The sequence below is a fragment of the Lemur catta genome, chromosome 14 (assembly GCF_020740605.2).
Source record: "Lemur catta isolate mLemCat1 chromosome 14, mLemCat1.pri, whole genome shotgun sequence".
NCBI lineage: Eukaryota > Metazoa > Chordata > Mammalia > Primates > Lemuridae > Lemur > Lemur catta.
Window position 1 is genome coordinate 55,055,939 of NC_059141.1, and position 24,176 is coordinate 55,080,114.

The following is a 24,176-nucleotide window of genomic DNA, read 5'->3' on the forward strand; positions in this document are numbered from 1 at the left end:
CCCCGCAGTCCCTCCTCCGCCCCCGCCCCCCGGCCCCCTCTCCTTCCCCCTTCTCCCCTCCTTCCGCGCCCCCTTGTCCCCTGCCCTCCGGTGACTGCCTTGGGGCCCCTCAGAGGTCAAGTGAGATTCGGGCCACGTCCATGTTGTATTTTGTGAGGCTGCCCGTGTGTGGAACAATGCAGAGATGCCACATCAGGGAGAAAAGTGGGACGTCTAAATTTATAGTTAACAATTTCTGCCTTTTAACCCACGCAAAAATAATAATAATCCGATCGCCGGATATAAAACTCAACTGGAAATATTATCAAAAGTCTAAAGCCAGGGCGCTGGGGACAGCGAGCCCCACATGAACCTCCTTCTCCCTCCTCTTGGGGGGGGGTCTCTCTGGGAGTCTCCCCGTGTGACTTTGGCAAGAGACCCTTTTCTTTATGCTGGCCTCTTTCTTTTCAGCTGGACTTATCTGACTGGGATCTGATTTCTGGTCTGTCTGAAAGGGAAAAAACAGCAGAGAAACACAAAGATCGCTTCCTTTTCCTCCGCCGGGAAGTATCTGGTCAGATAAGGTGCACTAGACGGACCTTCCACCCCCTTCCCTGCGGAGACGCTCGTGACCCTTTAGTGGCTGTCTGGATCCCCCAAATGCCGTCTGGGTTTGGTTTGGGCTCCTACTCCCTGCATGTGAGGCCGGGCAGCCCCCAGCCCTTCCACACACAGACCTGTGCCTGCCAGGCCCGCTCCCCCTGGCGCGTGAGGGCTCATGGAAGAGCCCTGGGCTGGCAGGCAGAAGCCAGGGTTCTAGTCCCCGCTGTGAGAATTTGGGCAAGTTCAGAACTTTCCAGGACCACATTATGGGAATAGAAATCCCTACATCGGGGGGCTCTTACAGATCTCTACGTTCTCCAAATGCAAAGGGTTATTTTTCCTCCTTTTATTCTAGGAGCTTCTCCCCGCCCCCATTCTTGGCTTTTAAGAAGAGAAGAAACTCCTTGACTTGCCAAAATGTCCTGAAAAACTCCCTACAGCCTGTGCAGGCGCGCGCACACACACACACCCCAGAGATGGTGAGCGGAGGAGGGGAGGGCCACTCAGTGGTCATCCAAGGACAGAGCCTGTTAGCAGGGGTCTGACAGGAACCCGGGGGGAGGAGATAGGGAGGCCAGTGCTTATGCTCTGAGTAAAGGCTCCATAATGGACAGGACCCTTCAAATGCTTTTGCATATTGGTTCAGCGGGGCCAGCTCAGGTGTGAAGAAAAGAGCATCTGTTGAGGCAGCGTCTCCTCCATACTGTAGAGCAGCATGTCCCTTCCTTCCTGCCCACCTGACAAGGCCAGCTTCCTTCCCATGGCCTCCAGGGAGCTTGTGCCACATGTCCTGGCCCACTTGGGCCCTCCTCTGATATCCCATGTCGCCTGGCTCAGCTGAGCATCTTGCCTGCCCAGCTAGACTTGAAGTACTTGAGGGCAGGATGGCGCCATGCTTTGCTGTCTTCTGGGTCACCGGCCAGCCTGATGCCTTGTTCTGAAGTGCCTGCCCCACCCGCAGTCCCCTTCTCTAAGGAACTGCCCCAAGTGGCCTGCTGAACAGGAACACCTCAGAGGCCACGGCTGTACTCTATAACCCTGCCCCTCGCCACAGCTGAGTGTTCCAGTATTTAACCCCATCCCTGCAACTAATCAGATTCTCTCTTCCTTGAAAAATTCAAATGCAGCCACAGGTGGTGTTGAGCTCTTGAAAGTCATGTAATGTTTGGGGCTGGGGCAGCCATTTTGAGCCACGTACATCCATGCTGAGGAGAGGAAAAAACCCAAAGCTGATGTTCAAAGGAAAGCAAGAGAATGAGAGGTGGGCATAAAGAAGCAGACATGAGATGCCAGGTAGACCAAGAGAAGACAATTTAGCTCCAATTCCTGCCTTGCCAGTGCCTGTCCCCAGAGGCCTGGGTATACTGTTTCTTGCCCTTAGATGCCTATGAGATAGCTGGCCACTGGAAAAGAGATATCACCCAGGCCTGGCCAATCGTTCTATCCCATCTTCCTAAGTGATTGGTCCAGGGATAGGCATGTGACCCATGTTAGGCCAATCAAAGCCCTTCCCTGGGATTTTATATATTGATCCTGAGAGAGAGATGTTCTTCATTCATTTTGGATTTAGTATTGTAAGGCTAGGACCCCTGAGCTTCTAGCACCATGGCTGCCATTGCCTGGAGGAAACCTATTTATTATAGGAACAAATGAGGCCAGAGCAGCAGAGCCCACTGACATTAAGTCCCAGTGACTTCTTCATGTCCCTGGATCTAGCCAAGCCTGAAGCCCACTCCACACTTAGCCTTCCAGCAGGTGATCCAGTTCATTCCCTTTCTTGCTTAAACTAAATTTAGTTTGATTTCTATCTCTTGCAACTCAGGAGAGTCCTCATACTGGTGTTCAGGGGACATGTCAATTTAGGAGGACTCACCTAAAATGAATAAATGATTCTACCCTCTTTTTATGTATGTGTACATGAATAAGAACCCATGAGGCACAGAGCAAGGAGGGCTATGGTCCCTTCTGTGACCTCACCCCTCAGTCCAGGGCATCAATCTGAATAGCTGTCTGCATGTTCCCAGGTCAGGGCCAAGTAGCTTGGAGTTCTGAGCCTGGCAAGGATGGTACTTTCCTAGCTCTGTGGTTTGTCCCCATCCCCAAGCAAGAGGGGACAGGTACTTGGTGAGAAGCAGAGCCAACAAGAGTGGCAGTCCTTGCTGCCTCTGAATGACACTGTTTGGCCTTCCAGCTGGAAGCCAGGGCTCAAGCTGACACCTCGTCTACCTCGGACACAGCCACAAGTCTCACTCTTCAGATACCTTTTTGATCTCAGAAGGTCCTTTAGGGCTAAATGGACCTCTGGGTGTCCTTGCTCATTCTAGCTCTGGTCTGATGACAAGGTTCCTGGACAAATGGGAGAGACCAGGGTGGCAGCAGTTAAAGTGAAAAATGATTGGAGGGTTTTAGTTGACTGTGAGCTTAAGATAAGCCAACCTTGTGTGATGCCGCACCTTAAGAAAAATAACAAGATGAGCCAGTTAGGCTAGAACATCACGTTCAAATGATGTTTTAAGGAGTCCAAGAAACAGTAACACAGGCGAAGGTGATGAGCAATTGGGAAATCCAGTGTTGGAAAAAGAGGGGAAAGAGCTGAGGAGGCAGGAGTGACATCATCAACACAGAAAGGGTCACTCATGCCCCTTCTTCAGGAAGTGGCTGTGGACCCCCAGGCACAGCCTGGCACACAGATGGCACTCAAGAGCACTCGTTTCCTTCTAGCTTGTCCAGGCCTCATTCACCAGGGGCCAATGAGAGGGGAAGCAGCTTTTATCACAATCTAAGAACTCTGACAATCTCAATCATGTAGCAATTGGAATGGGTCCCTTTGTAAGGTAGTGATCTCCACATCACTGTGGATATTCAAGCAGGACCTGGATGATTAGCTCACAGGGCTGCTATAGAGAGAATCCCCAAATTCAATGAATGTTGGGCTTTCAGGGGTCTTTTTCAATTCAATGACTTCTGCAGCCTCAGTTGCTCCCTCCTCCTAAGTTTATGGGTGTGGTAAACGGATATTTCCAAAGATGTGGCTGGTTGTATTTTCAACGATGGCTGCAGCGACATCTCCTGCTCCACACACTCTTCTTATGGTATAACCTTGCCTCTCCCCATGAACAGGAGGAGGCTAATTCCTACCCTGTTTAATCCAAGCTGGCTTGTGACTGCTTCCACAAACAGAATGTGGCAGAAGGGACTCTGAATGATATTCAGGAACAGATTACAGAGGCCATGCAGCTTCCGGTGGCTCTTTGGGGATGCTTGTTCCTTGAATCCAGCTGCCATGCTGTGAGGAAGCCCAAACTAGCCCATGCAGAGAGTTCACATGGAGAGGCCCATGGAGGTGTCTGACCCACAGTGCAGCCGAGGTCCTGCTGACAGCCAGCATCATTCTCCAAAAGGGAATGAAAGTTTTTTCATAGCAACATTATTTGCAATAGCTAAAATATGGAAGCAACACAAGTGTCCATCGATGGATGCATGGATAAGCAAAATATGCTATACACACACAATGGCATATTATTCAACCTTAAAAAGGAAGGAAATTCTGCAATATGCTACAATCTGGATGAATCTGAGGAACATGATGCTCAGTAAAATAAGCCAGTCACAGAAAAGACAAATACCGTATGATTCCACTTCTATGAGGTACCTAGAGTAGTCAAATTCATGGAGACAGGCTAGGCGCAGTGGCTCACCCTTGTAATCCTAGCACTCTGGGAGGCAGAGGCGGGAGGATCACTTGAGCTCAGGAGTTCGAGACCAGCCTGAGCAAGAGCAAGACCCCGTCTCTACTAAAAATAGAAAAAATTAGCCGGGCATGGTGGCAAGCACCTACCTGGGCAACAAAGTGAAACGCTGTCTCAGAAAATAAATAAATAAATAAATAAAACAAATTCATGGAGACAAAAAGTAGAACGGTGGCTGTCAGGGGCAGGGGAAAGAGGGATTGAGAAGCTAACATTTAATGTGTACAGAGTTTCGGTTTTACGAGATGAAAAGAGTTCTGGAGACAGATGGTGGTGATGGTTGCACAACATTACAAATGTATTTAATAACACTGAACTGTACACTTAAAAATGGTTAAGATGGTAAACTTTATGTTATGTGTATTTCACCACAATAAAAACAATTGAAAAAAAAAGTAAATGAAGACTTTTTCCAGATGATTCCAGCCCCCAGCTATTGAGTCACAGCCGGTCTTTGAGTTGGCCCAGCTGAGGTCCCAGAGATAAACCATTCTCACTGTGCCCAACCACATTCCCGACCCACAGAAACTGGGACACCATAAAATGTGTCGGAATGGTTCATTACACAGCAATAGTAACAGGAACAGTAGGGCAGGATGGCCAGGACACGTTCAGAGGCCTGTAGGCAGGAGACAAGTCTCAGGCTGGGACACACTGGCAACTTGGTTCTTGCCCTGTATTGTGCATTGGCCCCTTCTCTGCCCCAGCCTGGCCCTCTTCCCCACCAGGGCTAATCCTGATTTGAAACCCTTGCCCCTAACATAAACAGTCTTTCTCTCACCCCTTCTGGCCTCCAAAATCTGCACGGGCCCACCAGGTAGCAAGAAGTATTAAGGGTGTGGGAGTTGTACCTGCACAAGGAAGACCTACCCCACAGGCCCCGCCACACAGGCCCTCTTTTCATAGTCCCAAGACAGTCTGCCCACCCCTCTAGCCACACCCCAAGGGAGCCAGGCCAACTCTGGGAGAGCTGGAAGGGGCTGTTGAAGCAGACCATTGCAGACAAAGCCAGATCAGCCCCCTCAACCAAGTGTGCAGTCCCAGCTGTACCCTTATGTAGACAGATCAGAGAAAAGATATGGATGCCTGGAAAGGGGGAACATTATACACAGCAAAGTTTATGGGAAAAAACTTTTTGTTCTATGACTCCCATTTAGACTCCCTCCCCAACCCTTAAATTCACAATGTGGGTGAATTTCCTCTCTTTATCCTGAGCCCAGTTTCCTGTGGGTAGGTGTCCTGTGTTATCATAGGTCTCGAGTCACCCTTTTATCTTGAGCTGTCCCAGGGCCCACCTGCTGGGGTTTGTGGAGCAGGCTGGGGCTCTTCAGGCCCAGTAGGTCCAGGTGGTGGCTTACCTGAGTGTCCACCAGGTCGGAGTGACTGGAGAGTTGGTGGGGAGCCCACACAGGAAGAAGGCAAGGTTCAGCTCCTGGCTGACCCAATGGGGGCCTCTCAGCAGGAGACTGATTTGTTACTAGACGATTTGTTGGTGCCACTGTTTGGGAATTGACGGCTCAAAAGTTCTCCATGGCGATGGAGAGCAGTGTGGTAAAGGCCCTGAGCATGGAGCCCAATGGCACAGGCCTCACCTGCAGTCTGACCCCCAACACCATCTCACAGTTCTGAGGCCCAAGGCCCAGACACACTCCTTCTACTCTTGTCTCATCTGCCTGGTCCTGGGCAGGGAGCCTTGACCTGACCTCAGCTGGGGCCACCCAGTTGGAACATTGGCCAAATTTCTGTAATAATCACTTTTGGTTGATGAAAAAAATAAATAAATAAAAAGATTATCCTCTTGCTCCAAATACAACTGTGGCTTTATTGAGACAAATCCCGATGGGGCAGGATCAGCTGTGTTTGAACCTGGTGCCCCACACGGCTGGCTCACACGTGTCACTGGTGCTGGAATGTCAGGGCTGTCTGTCTCTACCTGCAGTGCAGTTACGTTTTCCTTGCTCAGTCTGGCAGCTCCATTCTTGGGGACAATACTATACATAACCACAGACAAGAGTGGGTAGGTGGCCCCGCCAGACCAACGCCAGTACCGCATCTTCTCAGCACAGTGAGTGGTCCCAGGTTAAGCACAGGTTCCCAGCTTGGAAAATAGGAGTCCTTTTCTAGGAATTTTTAACTAGGCCCAGGGATAGATGTCCTCCATCCTCCAGGGGCATGGATATGCAGCCACAACTTTGGCAGCTGTGTCCCTGATGTCAGGAGAAGCTGGGCAGAGAGAATGAAACCGACACAGAGCAGCATAGTGTGGAGGGAGACTGGAGTCCTGATTTTGTTGAAGGCCCTGGGCCACTCGCCCCCGCCCTGCTCAAGGCTCAGTTTTTTCAACCTACTCTCAGGAAGCCTTAAGTTGCAGGTCCAGACAGGATCGCAGGGTCCAGAGCCTGGTGTGGGGATGGCAGGGTAGGTAACAGGCATGGGAGACTGAGGAAGGGGAGGTGGGCTAGAGAGAAGGCCAGGAAGAGGGTCAGGAGAGAGGATGGGGGATGGGGTGTGCATCCCAGCTGGTAGATGCACCTGTCCCCTAGGATCAGGGGACAGTGGCAGCTGGAGGATGGGAAAAGAGAACATTCTGTGCAAGTGTGGGGGAGACACCTTGAGTGGGGAGAGGCATGACAGTGGAGCATCGCCCTCTCCCAGAGCCAGCACCAGGGAGCCACAGCACAGAAGGCGGCAGGCAGGTGGCAGCCACCCCAAGGATGGTCACCACCAAAAGCACAGGAGAGGACCAGGCCACCCTCTTCAAGGACCAGAAGCCGGCCATGCAGCGGGGCATTTCTGACCCCACGGGGGCACAGACAGGCTCAAAGCAAGTGGCAGCAGGGGAGACCCACAGGCCTGTTTGGCATCCTCCCAGCTGACCTGCCTGCAGACTCCAGGGCCACACCCCTTCAGCTGGAGCCTCCACACCAGAGGACAGGAGACATCAGGATCAAACCTTGCTCCCGGTGGGAGTAACTTAAAAAAACACTAAAAGGGTTGCAAGAGCTGCCAGGGGCGCCGTAAGCTAGAAAGACACGGTTCAGCCGCGACTGTGAGGCTGAGAGGCTTCCGTGGAGCAGGCTGGCTCCTCCTGGAGAGGCGACACTGCCCTACTCAGCCCGGGCCCCCTGTACGAGAGCTTTGGCGGATAGGAAGAGGGTGTGGGACACAGTGAGGGACAATATGAGGAAGAAATGGCAGCAACACCGCCCAGGTGTTGTGCACTTCCCACGTGCCCAGTCAGCGCCCAGCGTCCGGTAAGCACGTTCTCCGTCAGCCTCACGGGGCCTACAGACAAGTGCTACCCATTGTCCTCATGTCACAGAGGAGAAAACCAAGGCACAGAGATGCCAAGCAACTTGCCTGAGGCCACAGAGGTGGGAGGAGGCAGCCTTCCCACCCTGGCCTGTCTGGCTGCAAAAGAGGCAGCAGAGGGAACATCTGTGCCCTGTGTTCATAGAGCGACACACAGACCCACAGCCCTAGCCCAGTAGCACGGGGTGCAGCCACCTTGTCGTTGAGCAAAAACGTGATTACATTCAATTAAGCTTTATTTTTTAGCTCCAGGCTCTTTCTGAAAGTAGTTTTATACCTAATCCTCTGGCTATGGTGACACGTAAGAGGCGCCCCCCACCCCACCCCCGCGGTGTAAATGAGGACAAAGGGCTGGAGACCGGCTCCCTCAGTCCCAAAGGCAGGTCTAGAACTCAGTTCTCTCATCTCGCTCTCTGGTGCTGCTGCACTTCCCTCAGATGGAGAGAGGCCACCAGGAGGTCACCATGAGCTACGGGCACAGTGTTTCCCCCTCTCCCACGGAGAGCCACTTGGGTTCTCCCCAGCGGTGCGCCCGTTAGTGTTTACTAAGCAGCTCTTCAGGAAAGCAACACACTCAAAAACCTGATTCACAGCATTTGCCGCTTTCCATGGTGTAAATATTTCTACCATGGTCAGTTTCAAGCTTCCAACATGATGTCCCTGAATGGAGTTGGGAGGACTGGAGCACATTGCTGTTTCTCCCACGGGCAAAGAAGGATTCCAGATTAGCAGGCGGTGCTAATCGCAAGGACTTGCAAGTCAAACTAATAGTCTCCCTCCAATTCAGTTTGAATCAATGAGTTCACCATCCACAGAGGCTCAGAGCGAAAGGGATGCCAACGGCAAAGGAGAAAAATCTGTCTGTGAGGCCGTTTGCTGCCAAGCAGACCAAGGCACCGATGTCATTAACTATTAATAGAAATTTAAATGATTCAGAATGAATTGAGGAAAATATCATGTCAGGGTTTAGAGCATGGACTCTGGAGCCAGATGGTACAGGTCCAATCCTAACTAGCTGCGTGTCCTTGGACAAGTAACTTAACCTGTCTGTAAAATGGGGACATACTGGCGCCAACCTCATTGTGGTTGTGAGGATTCAATGAGAAATGTGAACACAAAGCTCTCAGCACAGTGCCTGGCACATAATAAACACTAATGCTAATAAATAGGAGCCAAAAATGCTAGCTATGTTGGTAACTCAAGTCAGGGTTCTCAGTGTTATCGTCATTGAAGCTGAGGTGGAAAACAAACCACGGTCAATAAGCAGTGATTGGTCATTGGACTAGAAGCTCCATGAGGGCAAGGACCTTGTCCATCTTGGTCACTGCTGTAACCCCATAGCTAAAACAGTGCTTGAATTATTTATTCAGTAGGCACTCAATAACTATCAGTTACATGTTGAATATTGAGAGTATAGCATCTAATGGTGCTTAAAATTTTGTATTTCTTTAGCTCTTGCTTTAATTGCACCCTCTGTTTAAAAATAACCATCAGTGGCCGGGCGCGGTGGCTCACGCCTGTAATCCTAGCTCTGGGAGGCCGAGGCGGGTGGATTGCTCAAGGTCAGGAGTTCGAGACCAGCCTGAGCAAGAGTGAGACCCCGTCTCTACTAAAGATAGAAAGAAATTATCTGGCCAACTAAAAATATATATACAAAAAATTAGCCGGGCATGGTGGCTCATGCCTGTAGTCCCAGCTACTCGGGAGGCTGAGGCAGTAGGATCGCTTAAGCCCAGGAGTCTGAGGTTGCTGTGAGCTAGGCTGACGCCACGGCACTCACTCTAGCCCGGGCAACAGAGCGAGACTCTGTCTCAAAAAAAAAAAAATAAATAACCATCAGTAACTGCAGCTAACAGTAATTATATCTTTGAAGTCCATTTGAGTGGAAATAAGGACTGACCTTCCCCTGAGTTAACCACAGCCATGGAAATCGTGTGGTGCAGACTCTAATCCAGACACTACGTCCACTCAGTGGCAAGATGACCAAATTGAAAGCAAAGGGCTCAGACAAAAACCTTTTCAGTGTTAGTCTGACACACCCACTCTCTGAAGCGCCAGACACAGCTAATCCCAGCCCAAGTCCTGATCCACCCACCCAACCACACCCACCCATCAGGCCCAGAAAGGATGGGGGAACGCTGTGGACCCCGGTGGGGCTCGGGGAGTTCTTCCTGGCATTTCTGCTCTGCTCTTCCTGTCCTCTCCTCCCCGTGTCCCCACCCAGGCCCCTTCCCCACCCACCAGAGCGACCCCCAGCCTGCTCCCTCTGCAGGCTGTCCTCACCCCTCGGCTCTCACAGGCTGGTTTGTTGTGGCTTGAAAAATGGCTCCGAGGAATAAAGACGTTTCCCCTCTGATGAGCACATTTGCAGAAGGTATGTCAGAGATCCCGGGGCCAGGGTTGGGCGGTCTTTCAAGAAAGTTGTTTTTCCCCCCTCTTTCCCTCGCTCCCTTCCCCCCCCGCCCCCTCCGCTCCCCCACACCCCCCGCCCCGCTTTGCTTACTTATTGGAAGAGTAATAAATATTGGGCCGACAGGCCCTTCTCACAGTTACAAAGCCTACCTGTAAGCGAGCTCGATAATTAGCAGTCTTGAAGATGATATATGACTTTCATTACCCTTTGGGACTGGAGACTAAATGAGGACAGAGCTAATTGCCGTGCAAAGCAGTTTGGCATGAATGAGAAAAATGCAGGCCCTGTCTCCTGCCAAAAAAAGGGCCCTATTGCTGCTCTGATCTCAAGGCTGGTTTCTGCCGCGGGAGTTCACTCGGTGTCCATAAATCATGGGCTGCTTACAGCTGAAGCTGCCCTGAGTCGTCAGCGGGCTGTATGCTGAGTGACAGATCCCAGCCGATTGCATTAGAACTTTAACTCGCTCCTTTCTTCTCCTCCTCCTCGTCCTCTTCCTCCTCCTTTTCCTACTGACCAGAAAATTAAACCCAGACCCCTCGGAGAGGGTGGAGAGGGTGGAGAGGGTGGCGCGAGGGCTGAGTAGGGGTGGGGGATGCAGTTAGGGTTGGGTTCCCGATGCCCACGTCCAGCTGCTCGCTCCCTGCACACTGTCACCCCCCTCCAAACATGCCCTGGCCCCAAAGCCAGGGGCTGATGGCTCTCTCCATCCTCAGGAGGAGCCAGGCCCTTCCTGGAATGCTCCAGGCTGAGTTTTGTCCTTGGTTTGTCATCGAGACAAATGTGGCCTCCCTTCTGGCCTGCATGTCTCCCTCTTCCCCCACCACCCTTGCAGGAAATGTTTCCCTTCCCTTCAAGGGGGAGGACTGACACCAGCCACATGTCTGTCTGCAGCTGACAGATGTGCGCATGCCGTGGAGGTTGGGGCCAGGCTGGGCGGGGCCGGCGTGGCAGCGGGGACGCCTCCTGGAAACAGTTTCTTCTCTAGTCCTCGAGCCCACCCCTTGGTCATCCCTCAAAGAGCCCTGCTTCTGAAGGTCCCTGGTGAGAAACTCACTGAACATGCAGACCACCATCCATCCAATTCCCGTCCATCCAATTCCCTGGTGGGTAGGGGGGTGGTTCCCTCCATTGGGGGCAGACACCAATTTCACACTCAGAGCTGAGCTTCCTGGCTTTTCTAAGGGCGGTCACATAATTAATTCTCAGTATTGCCAAATTATATTTGACACTTAATTTAAAACTCAAGGTTCCATAATGCAAATCCTCTCCTGGTAAGAAGGTGACATGCACATTGAGCATGTATGCAACTTGACAGTCAGGGCTAGAGGGGCGGTCCTATGTCACTCCCAGAGAGGGAAAGGAGCTGACTTTTATTGAACGCCTACTTTATATCCAGTGATTTCCATCTATTATCACATTTCCTTCCCAACAACTCTACGAGGCAAGAGCTATTATTGCCTCCATTGTACAGACAAGGAAACCAAGACCCAATGAGGTTAATTCACCCAAGGTCAACCTATTTGGGAAGAGGCCAAGCTGGGATTCATGATCTTGACAGCAATTCAATCCCTCCTTTAAGGCTGGGGGCAGGGATCCCCCAAAGTGACAGCTTCATCTGCTTCATGAGGACGGGGGTCAGAGCCAGATTTGGCTGCACATCACAGAATGCCTTGCTATAGCAGCTTACACAAGGGCAGATTATTTGTCTCACAAAACAAGAAACCCAGAGGCAGGCAGTCCAGGGCTGGTGCAGCTCAGGGTGACTTCAAGAACCTAGAGACCCTTTCTACCTTCCTGCTCGCATTCTAACTTCTTGCATTCTGGTTGCAAAGTGACTGCTGCAACACCAAGCATCATGTCTTCAGTCCAGAGAGGGAAAAGGTGTTAGAGAGAAGGGATAAAAGGAATTCTCCAGTCAAGGCTTTTCCTTTTTATTTGGGAGAAGGAGCCCTCCCCAGCAGATTTCCCCTTTCCTGTGACTGGCCAGAACTGGATCCCATGGCCCTCACCTTCTCCCCCAGCCAGACCAGCCATTGGCCAAGGGAATGAGTCGCCATGACTCATTTAGACCAATCAGGATTCCTCTCCTGGGGCTGGGGAATGGCCCAGGGTCCTAGCCTCCCTAAGATCAAAGGATCTCCAGTTGCTAATTGCACAAATCACATTGTTAGCTGGGAAGGAGAGGAGATGGATGCTGGATATGCAATGGACAGTGTCTGCCACACGAAGTCCTTACCCTTGGCCAACTCTTAGTCTGATGGAAGAGACCTGAGTCACAGCTGGAGAAAGACTCTGATGTTCTGGGTATGTGCACAAACAGCTCTGGGGAGTTTTGGAAATTTGGTTCCCTCCTAAGCTACCATCATTTCTGGTTTTTGTCTACCTGAGCTCTCTGCATGTGTAGTGAGGGGTGCTTTGTCCTCTGGACCTGAGTCTGTGGATCTATGTGCACGTGGGCAGGGGTGACCCCATGATCACTCCCATGTGTGAGCTCCAGAGTCAACAGTGGCTTCAGCTTGGGACAGACAAAGTACTGAATGGGTGAAGTGAGGGCGGTAATTCCCACAGGAAAGTGAAAACCAGTTTGCAGGGGTGCAAGAATGGGAGCCTTGCCATCTAATCCATACATCTCACACTTTTGCCTTGTAAAATCATTGATGAGCAGACTGATTTAGGCTCTTATAAAGGGGTTGTTCTCTTCCCACCTCCACCTGCAGCTGGGGCAGGACAGGGCATCCCCCTACCCCAGTCTGTACTCATCACTGGCTTTTCCTACCCAGCTGGGGCAGATTCACTTGCTAGGAGGGGCACCTGTCAGGAACCAGATGGGAAACAGGTGGCACACTCAGTAGTAACCAGCTCACCACCCATCCCACGGGACTACAACGGCCATTTCTGGGTTCCTGGCTGCCTCTCTCACCCCAAGATTTCTTATGCTTTCCAAATTATTTTATTGCCTGAATCATCAGTTATGATGACATGTCTATTTGTTTAATAGCTGTTGGCCCCACTAGATTGTAAGCACCATGATGGCAGAGGCCACTGTATCTCCAGAACCTAACATGAGGCTATTGCCCCATAATCATAGGTTTTATGAATGAATAAATGAATGAATGATACACACTATTTCTCGAAAATACACACACGTGTGCACACGCACGCACATACACACACACACACACACACATCCCACTTCAAGATACCAAGTTCACCACAATCACATCCAGGGAGATGTATTTCTGGTACAATCTGAGCTTCCCAGCAGCAAAACAGGTCACTCTGAGCTGCCTACAGCATGAGGAGTTCAAACAGAGGCCATGGTCAGGAAAGGGGAATATGGGACGTTACACCACAGGCCTCTCCGTGCCTGGTTCTCATCCCACCTCAGGCAAGATACCAGCCAGATTGCCTCCAATGCCGTATCGCCACATACACCACCACAGCCAACATCCTTGTACATGTCCCCTTAGGGACCCGTGTGAAAATTTCCCTGCAATATAGATTTTCCAGTAGCTGAATTGATGGGTCATTAGGGATGTATATAATTATTTGGATTAATCCCCCTTCTCCTTTTTTTTTTCTTTTTGGTCTGTACAAGTTCTAGAATTCTTGGACTGTTTATCCATCTTGACAAATGGGGCCTTGAGTCAAATTTAATTTGATAAAAAAAAATTGCACCTTTCTTCTATCCCACGATAGACTGAATGTATCATATGTGTCCCCACAAAATTCAAATGTTGAAATTCTAACCCCCAAGGTGATGATATTAGAAAGTGGGGGATTTGTGAGATGATTAGAGCATGAGGGTTTTAGTCCCTTTATAAAAGAGACCCCAGAGTGATCCTTTGACCCTTATGCTGTGTGAGGTTACAGTGAGAAAACAGCTGTCTATGAAGAAGCAGACACCAAATCTGCTAGTATCTTGATCTTGGGTTTTCCAGCCTCTGGAACTGTGAGAAATAAATTTATGTTGTTTATAAGCTACCCAGTCTATAGGATTTTGTTATAGCAGCCTGAAGGGACTAAGATACATTCCAGGCATCATGGGAAATTTGCCACCTGCTATAGACACATCTTCTATGTGCCATTGTCCACCCTTAGAAAAAGGCTTCAGAATGAGCTGGGTACTATGGAGGTATCCTAGGAAACATCAGCCCTTGCCTACACTCTGGCACAAGTGAGGTGAGCAAGAGGGAAAAAGGAGATTGTTCTGGTAAAGGCTGGATCTCCTGAATGTATGATAGCTCTCCTGGAGGCCCATGGAAAAATCCATGTGCAGAACACTAGGTCATGCTCCTCCAAGACTCAGACTGGGCTTATAGCAGTAACCAGACCCCTTCCATGTCAAGAGAGACCCACACTCAAGCCAGGAGCCACAGAGGGTCCCCAGAGCTTATGGGATCGCTGCAGAAGGAAAGGGGAGGCAGGGTCCGAGAGCAGCCCCAGCAGACTCCAAACAAAAAAGCCATTCTGCCCCCACCCTCTTTTCCCAACCAGTACCACAAAAGACAAATGTCTGCTTGGCTCAACTGCAGCCAGTCCACAGGCCAGCCCAGGCCTAATGGACTTGGGTGTGGACATCCTGATGTTTGGCAGGATGACCATGTAAGCAGCATGGAGTTTCACCTGAGCAAGAAAAAGAAAGGATCGTGTTCTAGGGTGCAGCCACAGAAAGCTTTCCAGACTCCAGCAGAATGCATCCAGACATGCAGACAGATGTATTAACAGATGTGTAATTGGGATTGACAGCTATGGGCACAGAGATGCACACCCTGTCATATAAACTCACTCTTCTTCCAGCCAGTTCCATAACCCACACAGTCTCCTCCAGAAGTGCTATCTCCTCAGTTTAACAACACTGTTGCTGGAAGCAAAGGAGCATCTTGGGCCTTTCACTTACACCAACGTAGAGTAACAGATTGGATTTCCCTCCCATCTGAAACAACTAAAACACTGTACAAAGTGTGTGAGGCAGACCAGGTGTGGTGGCTCATGCCTGTAATCCTAACACTTTGGGAGCCTGAGGCAGGAGAATTGCTTGAGGTCAGGAGTTCAAGACCAGCCTGAGCAACATAGCAAGACCCCATTTCTACAAAAAATAGAAAAATTAGCTGGGCATGGTAGCACATGCCTGTAGTCCCAGCTACTTGGGAGGCTGAGGCAGGAGGATCACTAGAACACAGGAATTTGGGGCAAAAGTAGCCCTATATAAGGTGGTTCCAGCTAACAAATCTTAAAAGCAAAACCCAAAAGGATCAAACTATCTCCAAGTAACTTAATGGCAGTTACAACAAAGCTCAAGAAGTTTATAAGAATACAAAGCACCCAACAAAGCAAAATTCAAAGTGTCCAGCACCCATCAAAAATTACCACACATGCAAAGAAGCAAGGAAGTGCAATCCATAAACAGGAGGAAAATAAATCAGTAAAAAGCTAGAACTGTCACAGATACTAGACTTAGCACACAAAACATCAAAACAGTTATTATAAACTGTACCCACATATTGTAAAGGGGAAATATGTTAAGTAGAGATATGGACAACATAAAAAAAGACCCAAATCAACTTCTAAATATGAAAACTATAATGTCTAAGATGAAAAATACATTGGATGAAACTATTGGCAAATTAGACATTACAGAAGAAATGATTAGTGAATGTGAAGACATAGCAATAGAAATTATTCAAAATAAAATACAGAAAGAACATGAAAAAAATTGAACATTATCAGTGAACTATGGAACAACTCAAGCAGCCTAATATATATACATATAACTGGAATCCCCAAAGGAAAGGAGAAAAGTCTCCTAGAACTAATAAATGAGTTTAGCAAGATTGCAGGATAAAAGATCAATTTCCAATAATCAATTGTATTTGTATATAGTAGCAATAAACAATTGGAAACTAAAATGAAAAAATCATTTAAAATAGCATCAAAAATATAAACTACCTAGGGATAAATCTGACAAAAAATGTGCAAGACTTGTACACTAAAAACTACAAAACATTGCCAAAAGAAAATGAAGACCCAAATAAATGGAGAGATAAACCATGTTCATAGGTCAAGAGATTGTTAGGATATCACTTCTTTTAAAATTAATGTATAGCAGCAAAGTAATCACAATCAAAATTCTAGCAGGCTTTTTTGTAGAAATGGACGAGCTGATTCTAAAGTTCATATAGAACTACAAAAGACTTAGAGTAGCCAAAACAATTTTGAAAAAAAAAAAAAGAACAAAATTGGAGCTCAAACATTACCTTTATAAGATTTAAGACTTATTACAAATCTAAAGTCAAGATAGTGTGGTATTGGTGTCAAGATAGACAAATAGATCAATGGAACAGAAATAGACCCACACATATACTGGCAATTAATTTTCAACAAATATGCAAAGATGATTCAATGAAGAAATGACAGTCTTATCAACAAATGATGCTGAAACAATTAGAAAAGCATATGTAAAAACTAAAGTTCAATTCATACCCCATACCACATGCAAAGAAGTTAGATCAAAATGGACCATCAGCCTTAAATGTAAAAACCTAAAACAATAAAACTTCTAGAAGAAAAAATAGGAAAAAACCTTTGTGTCCTTGAGTTAGGCACAGGTTCCTTTGATATGACAATGAAAGTATGACACATAAAGGAAAAAATGATAAACTTGACTTCATCCAGATTAAAATGTTCTATTCTTAAAAATAAAAAACTGTTAAGATAACAAAAAGATAAATCATAGATTGGGAAAATATTTGCAAACCACATATCTGATATAGGACTTGGATCCAGAATATATAAAGAACTCTCAAAATTCAACAATAAGAAAACAAACAACCCTATATAAAAATAATCAGCAAAAAATTTGAACAGAGCTCAAAAAAGATATACAAATAGTAAATAATTGTTTTAATGCAAATTGAAACCACAAGGAGATACCACTATACACCTATTGAAATAGTTACAATTAAAAAGACTGACCATACCAAATGTTGGCGAGATGTAGAGGAACTAGAACGCTCATACACTGCTGCTAGGAATGTAAAATGATGCAACTACTTTGGAAAACAGTGTAACGGTCTCTTTAGAAAGTTAAACATACAGTTAGCATATGATTCAGTCTACTCCTAGATAAATTTCTTCCAAGAGAAATGAAAGCTTATGTCCTTACAAAGACTTGTAGATGAATGTTTATAGCAGCTTTATTTGTAATAGATAAAAACCGGGAACAACCCAAATTTCCATCAACAAATGAATGAATAAACAAATTTTGTGTTAAAAGAACAAAGTGCCAAAGAAACATGTATACACCCATACTCAGAGCAACAATATTCACAATAGCCAAAGAGTGGAAGCAACCCAAGCATACATTGGCAGATGAATGGATAAGCAAAGTGTGGCATATACATATGGTGGAATATTATTCAGCCTTTAAAAGGTTTGAAGTGACAGGCAACTTACAAGGAAAAATGAAATAAATAAATAAAAGGAAGGAAATTTTGACACATGTCACAACATGTATGAATCTGGAGCATATTAGGCCAGGTGAAATAAGACAGTCACCAAAAATTAAATACTGTATGATCCCACTTCTATGAGGTACCTAGAGTCATCAAAATCATAGAGACAAAGAGTAGGATAGAATTCATCAGGGGGAAGGGGAAGACGGAACAGGGAGTTACAGGTACAGGGTTTCAATTTTGCAAGATGAAAAGAGTTCTGTGGATGAATAATGATGATGGTTGCATAACACCATGGACGTACTTAACATTACTGAACTGTAGGCTTAAAAATGATTAAGATGAGGCCGGGCACAGTGGCTCACGCCTGTAATCCTAGCACTCTGGGAGGCTGAGGCGGAAGGATCGCTCAAGGTCAGGAGTTCAAGACCAGCCTGAGCAAGAGTGAGGCCCTGTCTCTACTAAAAATAGAAAGAAATTAGCTGGACAACTAAAAATATATATAGAAAAAATTAGCCGGGCATGGTGGCGCATGCCTGTAGTCCCAGCTACACGGGAGGCTGAGGCAGGAAGGTCGCTTGAGCCCAGGAGTTTGAGGTTGCTGTGAGCTAGGCTGATGCCACGGCACTCTAGCCCAGGCAACAGAGCAAGACTCTGTCTCAAAAAAAAAAAAATGATTAAGATGGTAAGTTTTATGTTATGTGCATTTTACCACAATTAAATTTTTATTTTTAAAAAGTATTTTAAATGCCAGGGGAAGGAAGAGATTCCTTACACCTTGAAAGAATCCTAGACAGCTTCCTGGAGGAGGTGTCATTTGGCTGGGTTCCAGGAAGGAGGGGAGGATTTACCCAGGATAGGGCAGCCCAGGCAGAGGACAGCTTGAGCAGAGGCCAGGAGGCTGGAGTGGGCTGGAAGGTGTGGGATCAGAGAGCTGGCATCAGGGCGCCCGGGTTGGGGGAATGAGTCTTAAAAGCAGACTGGGTCCACCCCCGAGGGCCTCCCGCCTCTGTTGGGGAAGAGAGACATTTGTAAACAACAGCCCTGAAGGAGCCAGACCCACAGCACCACAGCCCCATCAGGATGGCCACTCAGGAAGGGAGAGACCTGGGGTCAGCTCTGGACAGTCGTCAAAAAATAAACATGTCCCTGGACATTCAGGAAACGCTCAGCTAAGCCTGTGTCCAGGCTGGGCTGTTTGCTTACTTGTGACTTTCCTGCTTTCCATCACCCTGTCACGGTCACCCTGCCCCCATCCTGACCCTGACGCCCCGTCCGGCCGGGTTCAGTCCTTCACTACAGAATAAAACCCGAGCCCGAGAGGAGAGGACAGGCAGGAGAGGAAGCAGCAGAGTGCGTGTCAGAGTGCGTTTGCACACACGTAGGCCTGGCAGCGTATGTGATTGGTGTGTGCATGTGTTTGCCCACTGTGCAGGCGTGGGTCTGTGTATACATGTGTGTGTCGACATGTGTGTCACACTGGGTGAAGCAGAGTGGACTCTGGGCACCGGTGGACTGGGTTCAAATCTAACCCCAGCAAGTTATTAATACTTCACCTCTCTGTGCCTAAGTTACAGGGTTGTTATAAGGATTAAATGATTCATGCGTAGAAGGCAGTTGATCAAATGGTGCTGGTGCACAGGAAGTGCTTGATAAGGGTTAGCAATTATTATTCGTATGTGTATCCATGTGCAAATGTGTGAGAGAGATGGGGCACGTGTGTGCACACATGTGGGTTATGAGTGTGGAAGTGCGTGCAGCTTTGCAGCAAATGAGCATGAGTGTCTTGAGGGCACATGTGCTGGGATTCTGGGAAGAGCAGCCGAACCAGCCCCGACCCTGACCCGAGGAGCCCAGGCCCACCCTCCCCACGGAGGAAAGCCAGGCACCCGGGCCGCTTCTTCCCCACAGCCCTCTGCCCTGGGGAGCCGGGCCCAGGTGCTGGGCTGATTTCTCCTGCTTTGGGCTGCTCAAGTCTTTTGTTGTCTTTCCATTTCCTCGGGCTGTAGGAGTGAGGATATTTTTTTCTATCAAAGGCCGCTGACCCAAAAGAAATCAAGCTAGGGTCATATACAAAAATCAACTTAATCTGAGGGCTGTGTTTTTCTTGAAAAATAACAAAGGAACTCAACTTCTCTGCTTTTTAAATCAAGAGAAGTAAGTGGCGCCAATGCTAAAAAAAAAAAAAAAAAGTCCTCATAGTATGTGGAACTGCTTTATGGAGGGTAAAGCACTTTACAGATGTGAGGAATTCTTATCCCTTCAGAAGCCAAGTGCACCCTGCCGGAAAAGACAAGGACCCAGTAAGGAGCGCGAGAGAGATGAAGAAGAAAACCCGTGAGTGTGGAACTGAGCAGTTCAGGGGGGATGTGACCTTTGGCTCCAGCCTTCAATATTAATTAATGGACAACCATGCTGAATTCACTGTAACTCACAACCTGTAGACATTGAATCCTACGTGGAAACATGCTGGGCTTTGGACTCAGGCTGGCCTGGATCCCAGCTCTGCCATCACCAGCAGGGCCACCACATTAAACATCATGTCCCTGGAACTGTGCAACCCAGGGGTCCACTTGCTAGGTACATGAATTGAGCTGTAATGAGACGAATAGTGACCCCCTCAAAAAGATGTGTCTATGTTCTAATCCCAGAACATAGGAATATTACATTCTAGGACAAAAGATGTGAATAAGTTGAGGATCTTGAGAAGAGGGGCTTAACCTGGCTTATCTTTGCGGGCCCCAAATCCAATGACAAGTGTCCTTATAAGAAGAGGCAGAGCAAGATTTGAGATAGACAAGAGGAGAAAACACGCACACACAAAGGAGAAAGCAATGTGAAGACAGAGGTGAAGACGGGAGTGATGCGGCCACAAGCCCACAACACCAGGACTACCAGAAACTGGGAGAGGCAAGGAGTGGATTCTCCATTTCAGACTTCTGGCCTCCAGAACTGTGAGAAAATAAATTTCTGTTGTTTTAAGCCACTTAATTTTCCGCAATTTTTTACAGTAACCACAGGACACTAACATATGGGCAAATTACTGAATTTTTCTAAACCTGAGAATAGTGATATATCCTTCTTCCTAGATTTTTTTTCCCTGAGGATTAAATAATGAATGTACAGGCCGAGTGCAGTGGCTCACACCTGTAATCCTAGCACTCTGGGAGGCCGAGGCAGGAGGATTGCTTGAGGTCAGGAGCTCGAGAACAGTCTGAGCAAGAGCAAGATCCCACCTCTAAGAAAAATAGAAAAATTAGCCAGCGCGGTGGCATGTGCCTGTAGTCCCAGCTACCCGGGAGGCTGAGGCAGGAGGATCGCTTGAGCCCAGGAGTTTGAGGTTGCTGTGAGCTAGGCTGACGCCACTACACTCTAGCCAGGGCAACAGAGTGAAACTCTGTCTTAAATAAATAAATAATGAATGTACAGTTAGCTGTGGAACTCGGGGTCCAGCTCTAAGATTCTGGATGGCAATAGTAACCCCTCAGTTGTGTCCCAGAACGCTCAGTGCTGGGGATTCATGGAGGGCAAAGTACCATAGCAAGAGCTTTGAGCTTTATGTCTGCCTTTGAGGACTCAAAGCCTGATTCTCTGCCTTCCTCACCTCTTGACTCCTGACTGGGACTTGCCCAGTTTCCTTGCCTCTAAATGTCCACCAATATCCAGTCTCCTTCTTCCTCCTTTCAGTAGCAGCAATGCTGGGCATTAGCTGTGCTCACAGGCTCCAGCTAAAGACTTCATCTCCCAGCCACCCTTGCAGCTAGGCATGTCACTCCGAGTAAGTCCCCACCAGTGGGATGTGAGAGGAAGTGATGTTACCCCCAAAAGGAAGCTGCTTGCCCTCCCTTCCCTTGTCTTTTCCTGACATCTACTTGGTGGGTGGGTGGAGTCCTTTTCAGCCTCCCAGGGAAGGCCAATGCTCTAGAGCTATGCTGTCCCAAGCCAAACCAATATCCCAAAAAATGCTTTTTAAAAAGTCAACCCCTTTATGATTCCTCAAAAAATTAAAAATAGAATTACCATATAATCCCACAATTACACTTCTGGAGATACATGGCTTGCAAGACTGGGTCTGTACTCAAAAGAATTGAAAGCAGGGTCTCCAGGAGATATTTGTACACACGTGTTCATAGCGGCATTCACAGCGCACATTAGCCAAGAGGTGAAGCAACACGAGCGTCCACTGACAGAGGAATGGATAAGCTAAATGTAGTGGAATGCTATTCAGCCTTAAAAAGGAGGGAAATTCTGACACATGCTGCATCACGGATAAACCTTAAGGACATAATGCCGAGCAAAATAAGCCAGCCACAAAAAGACAAATACTGTATGATTCCACTTCTATGAGGTACCTAGAGTAGTCAAATTCATAGAGAAAGCAAGTAGCATGATGGTTGCCAGGGGCTGGGGTGGGGGGGAGGAAAAATGGGGAGTTAGTGTTTAATGGGTACAGAGTTTCAGCCATGCAGATTGAAGAGAGTTCTGGAGATGGATGGTGGTGATGGGCACACAATATGGGTGTACTTAATGGCACTGAACTGTATACTTAAAAATTGTTAAGATAGTAAATTTTACTGGGCACAGTGGTGTGAGCCTGTAGTCCAAGCTACTCAGGAGGCTGAAGCAGGAGGACAGCTTGAGCTCAAGAGTTCAAGTCCAGCCTGGGCAAAATAGCAGGACCCCACCTCCCTACCTGCCATCTCTAAAAAAAAGAAAATAGATTAAGATAGTAAATTTTATGTTATTCTTATGTGTGTTTTACCATAATAAAAAAAATGGAAAAAATATTAACCTCTTTTCCATTTAAGTTACCAGGAGCAATTTCTGTTGCTTGCAACTAAGAATGCTGATTGTTAGAAAAATGGATAAAACAGGAAAAGGTATTCCAAGGCTATGCCATAAAAGTTAATGCAAAGGAAAGAAAAAGGAAAAAACAAAAAGGTAAAAGAGGGGTGTTGATCTGGTCTAGAGGGGGCAGGGAGGGCTTTCGCAAGCATGTGCTGTTTATGCTGAGACTTGCCACGTGCTCTGTCTGCAGCAATGGAACTGGAGTGCACTCTGGGGCTATTCACTACTCTGCCCCCCGGCAGAACTGCAGTGCCCAGGCCAAAGTGGCTCGGGAGATGCGAGAGGGTGCTCCTCCCCACAAACAGGTCCGGATGTACTTACCCACCAGAAATGGCCGACCCCAGTTCTAAGTCAGGAAATGTACAAAATGAGCCGTGTCATACCAGCTAGCAAGGACTCTTCACGGACCACTAGGGTAGCGTCAGAAGGACTCAGGAGCCAACCTGAAGAGGTTTATAAGAAACAAACTTGTTCTTTTGAGGACTGGTAAATAAAAGGATGAATCCTGCCTTTCCTATATGAATTGTACCACTGGGTAACCAAACAGTAGATGAAGAGAAGTTTCTCTTTACTAGTAAATGAAGAAGGAATCATAGTTTTTGCAGCCCCTTATGAATTTATGAATCAAGGCACTGAGCATCAGTGGACCCTAATATCACAAAAAGAGACAATCGATATGTCTCCCAATAGAACACACCACCACTGACACAGCCTTGCCAAAAACAGAAACAACAACAACAACAAAAACCTTAATCTGGCCCAGTGCAGTGGCTCACACCTATAATCCCAACGCTTTGGGAGGCCAAGGCAAGAGGATCACTTGAGCCTAGGAGTTTGAGACTAGCCTAGGAAACATAGGGAGACTTTGTCTCTACAAAAAATCGAAAAATTAGCCGGGTACGTTGGCACACACCTGAAGTTCTAGCTACTCGGAACGCTGAAGATCACTTGAGCCCAGGAGTTCAAGGCTGCAGTGAGCTATGATCATGCCACTGTACTCCCAACCTGTGTGACAGAGCAAGACCCTGTATCAAAAAAAAAAAAAAAAAACTGAAACCTGATCAAACCTCTAGATCTAAATTCCAATATGTAGGAAATTCAGAGTACACAGGAGCTTCCTAAATATATAACTAGAAAATTCAGACAGTGAGAAACTCTTCCAAACAATCAGTTTCTTCAACAAATCACCTTGAAAAAGAAGAAAAAAATATAGGAGGAACCTATGGCTTTGAGAAAAGAGATATATCAACTAACAATATGTGGGCCTTGTTTAGAACCTGATTCAGACAAACTAGACTTTTTTTAAAAGTATGACATTTATAAAACATTTAGAAATTTGGCTAATGACTGGCTATTCAATGATCTTAAGGAATTGCTATTAATTATCTTAGGTGTAACAATGGTATTTTCAGATGAGATGATGTGATGTGTGATTTCAGATGAGATGATGTGATTATGCTCAACATAATATGCAAAGGGGACAAGCGAGTGGGGATGTAGATGAAAAACAGATTAGCCATGAGTTGGTCATTGTTGAAGTTGGGCAATGAATACACAGCAGTTCATTAGACTATTCTTTCTGTCTTGAAATTTGAAATTTTCTGTTTGACATTTCCTTACAGAATCCTTTGATATCTATATCTATGTGAAATTTTCTAAGATAATTTTTAATATAATTCAACACATACAAAAATCCCAGGACACAAACCGAGATGACTGGACCAAGGCAGATTTTCATTTCTGCTGCCCTCCTCCACCCCACCCAGTGCCACCTCCCCTTCCTCCAGCCAGGCCACTGGGCCTGTCCCTTTTCCACGG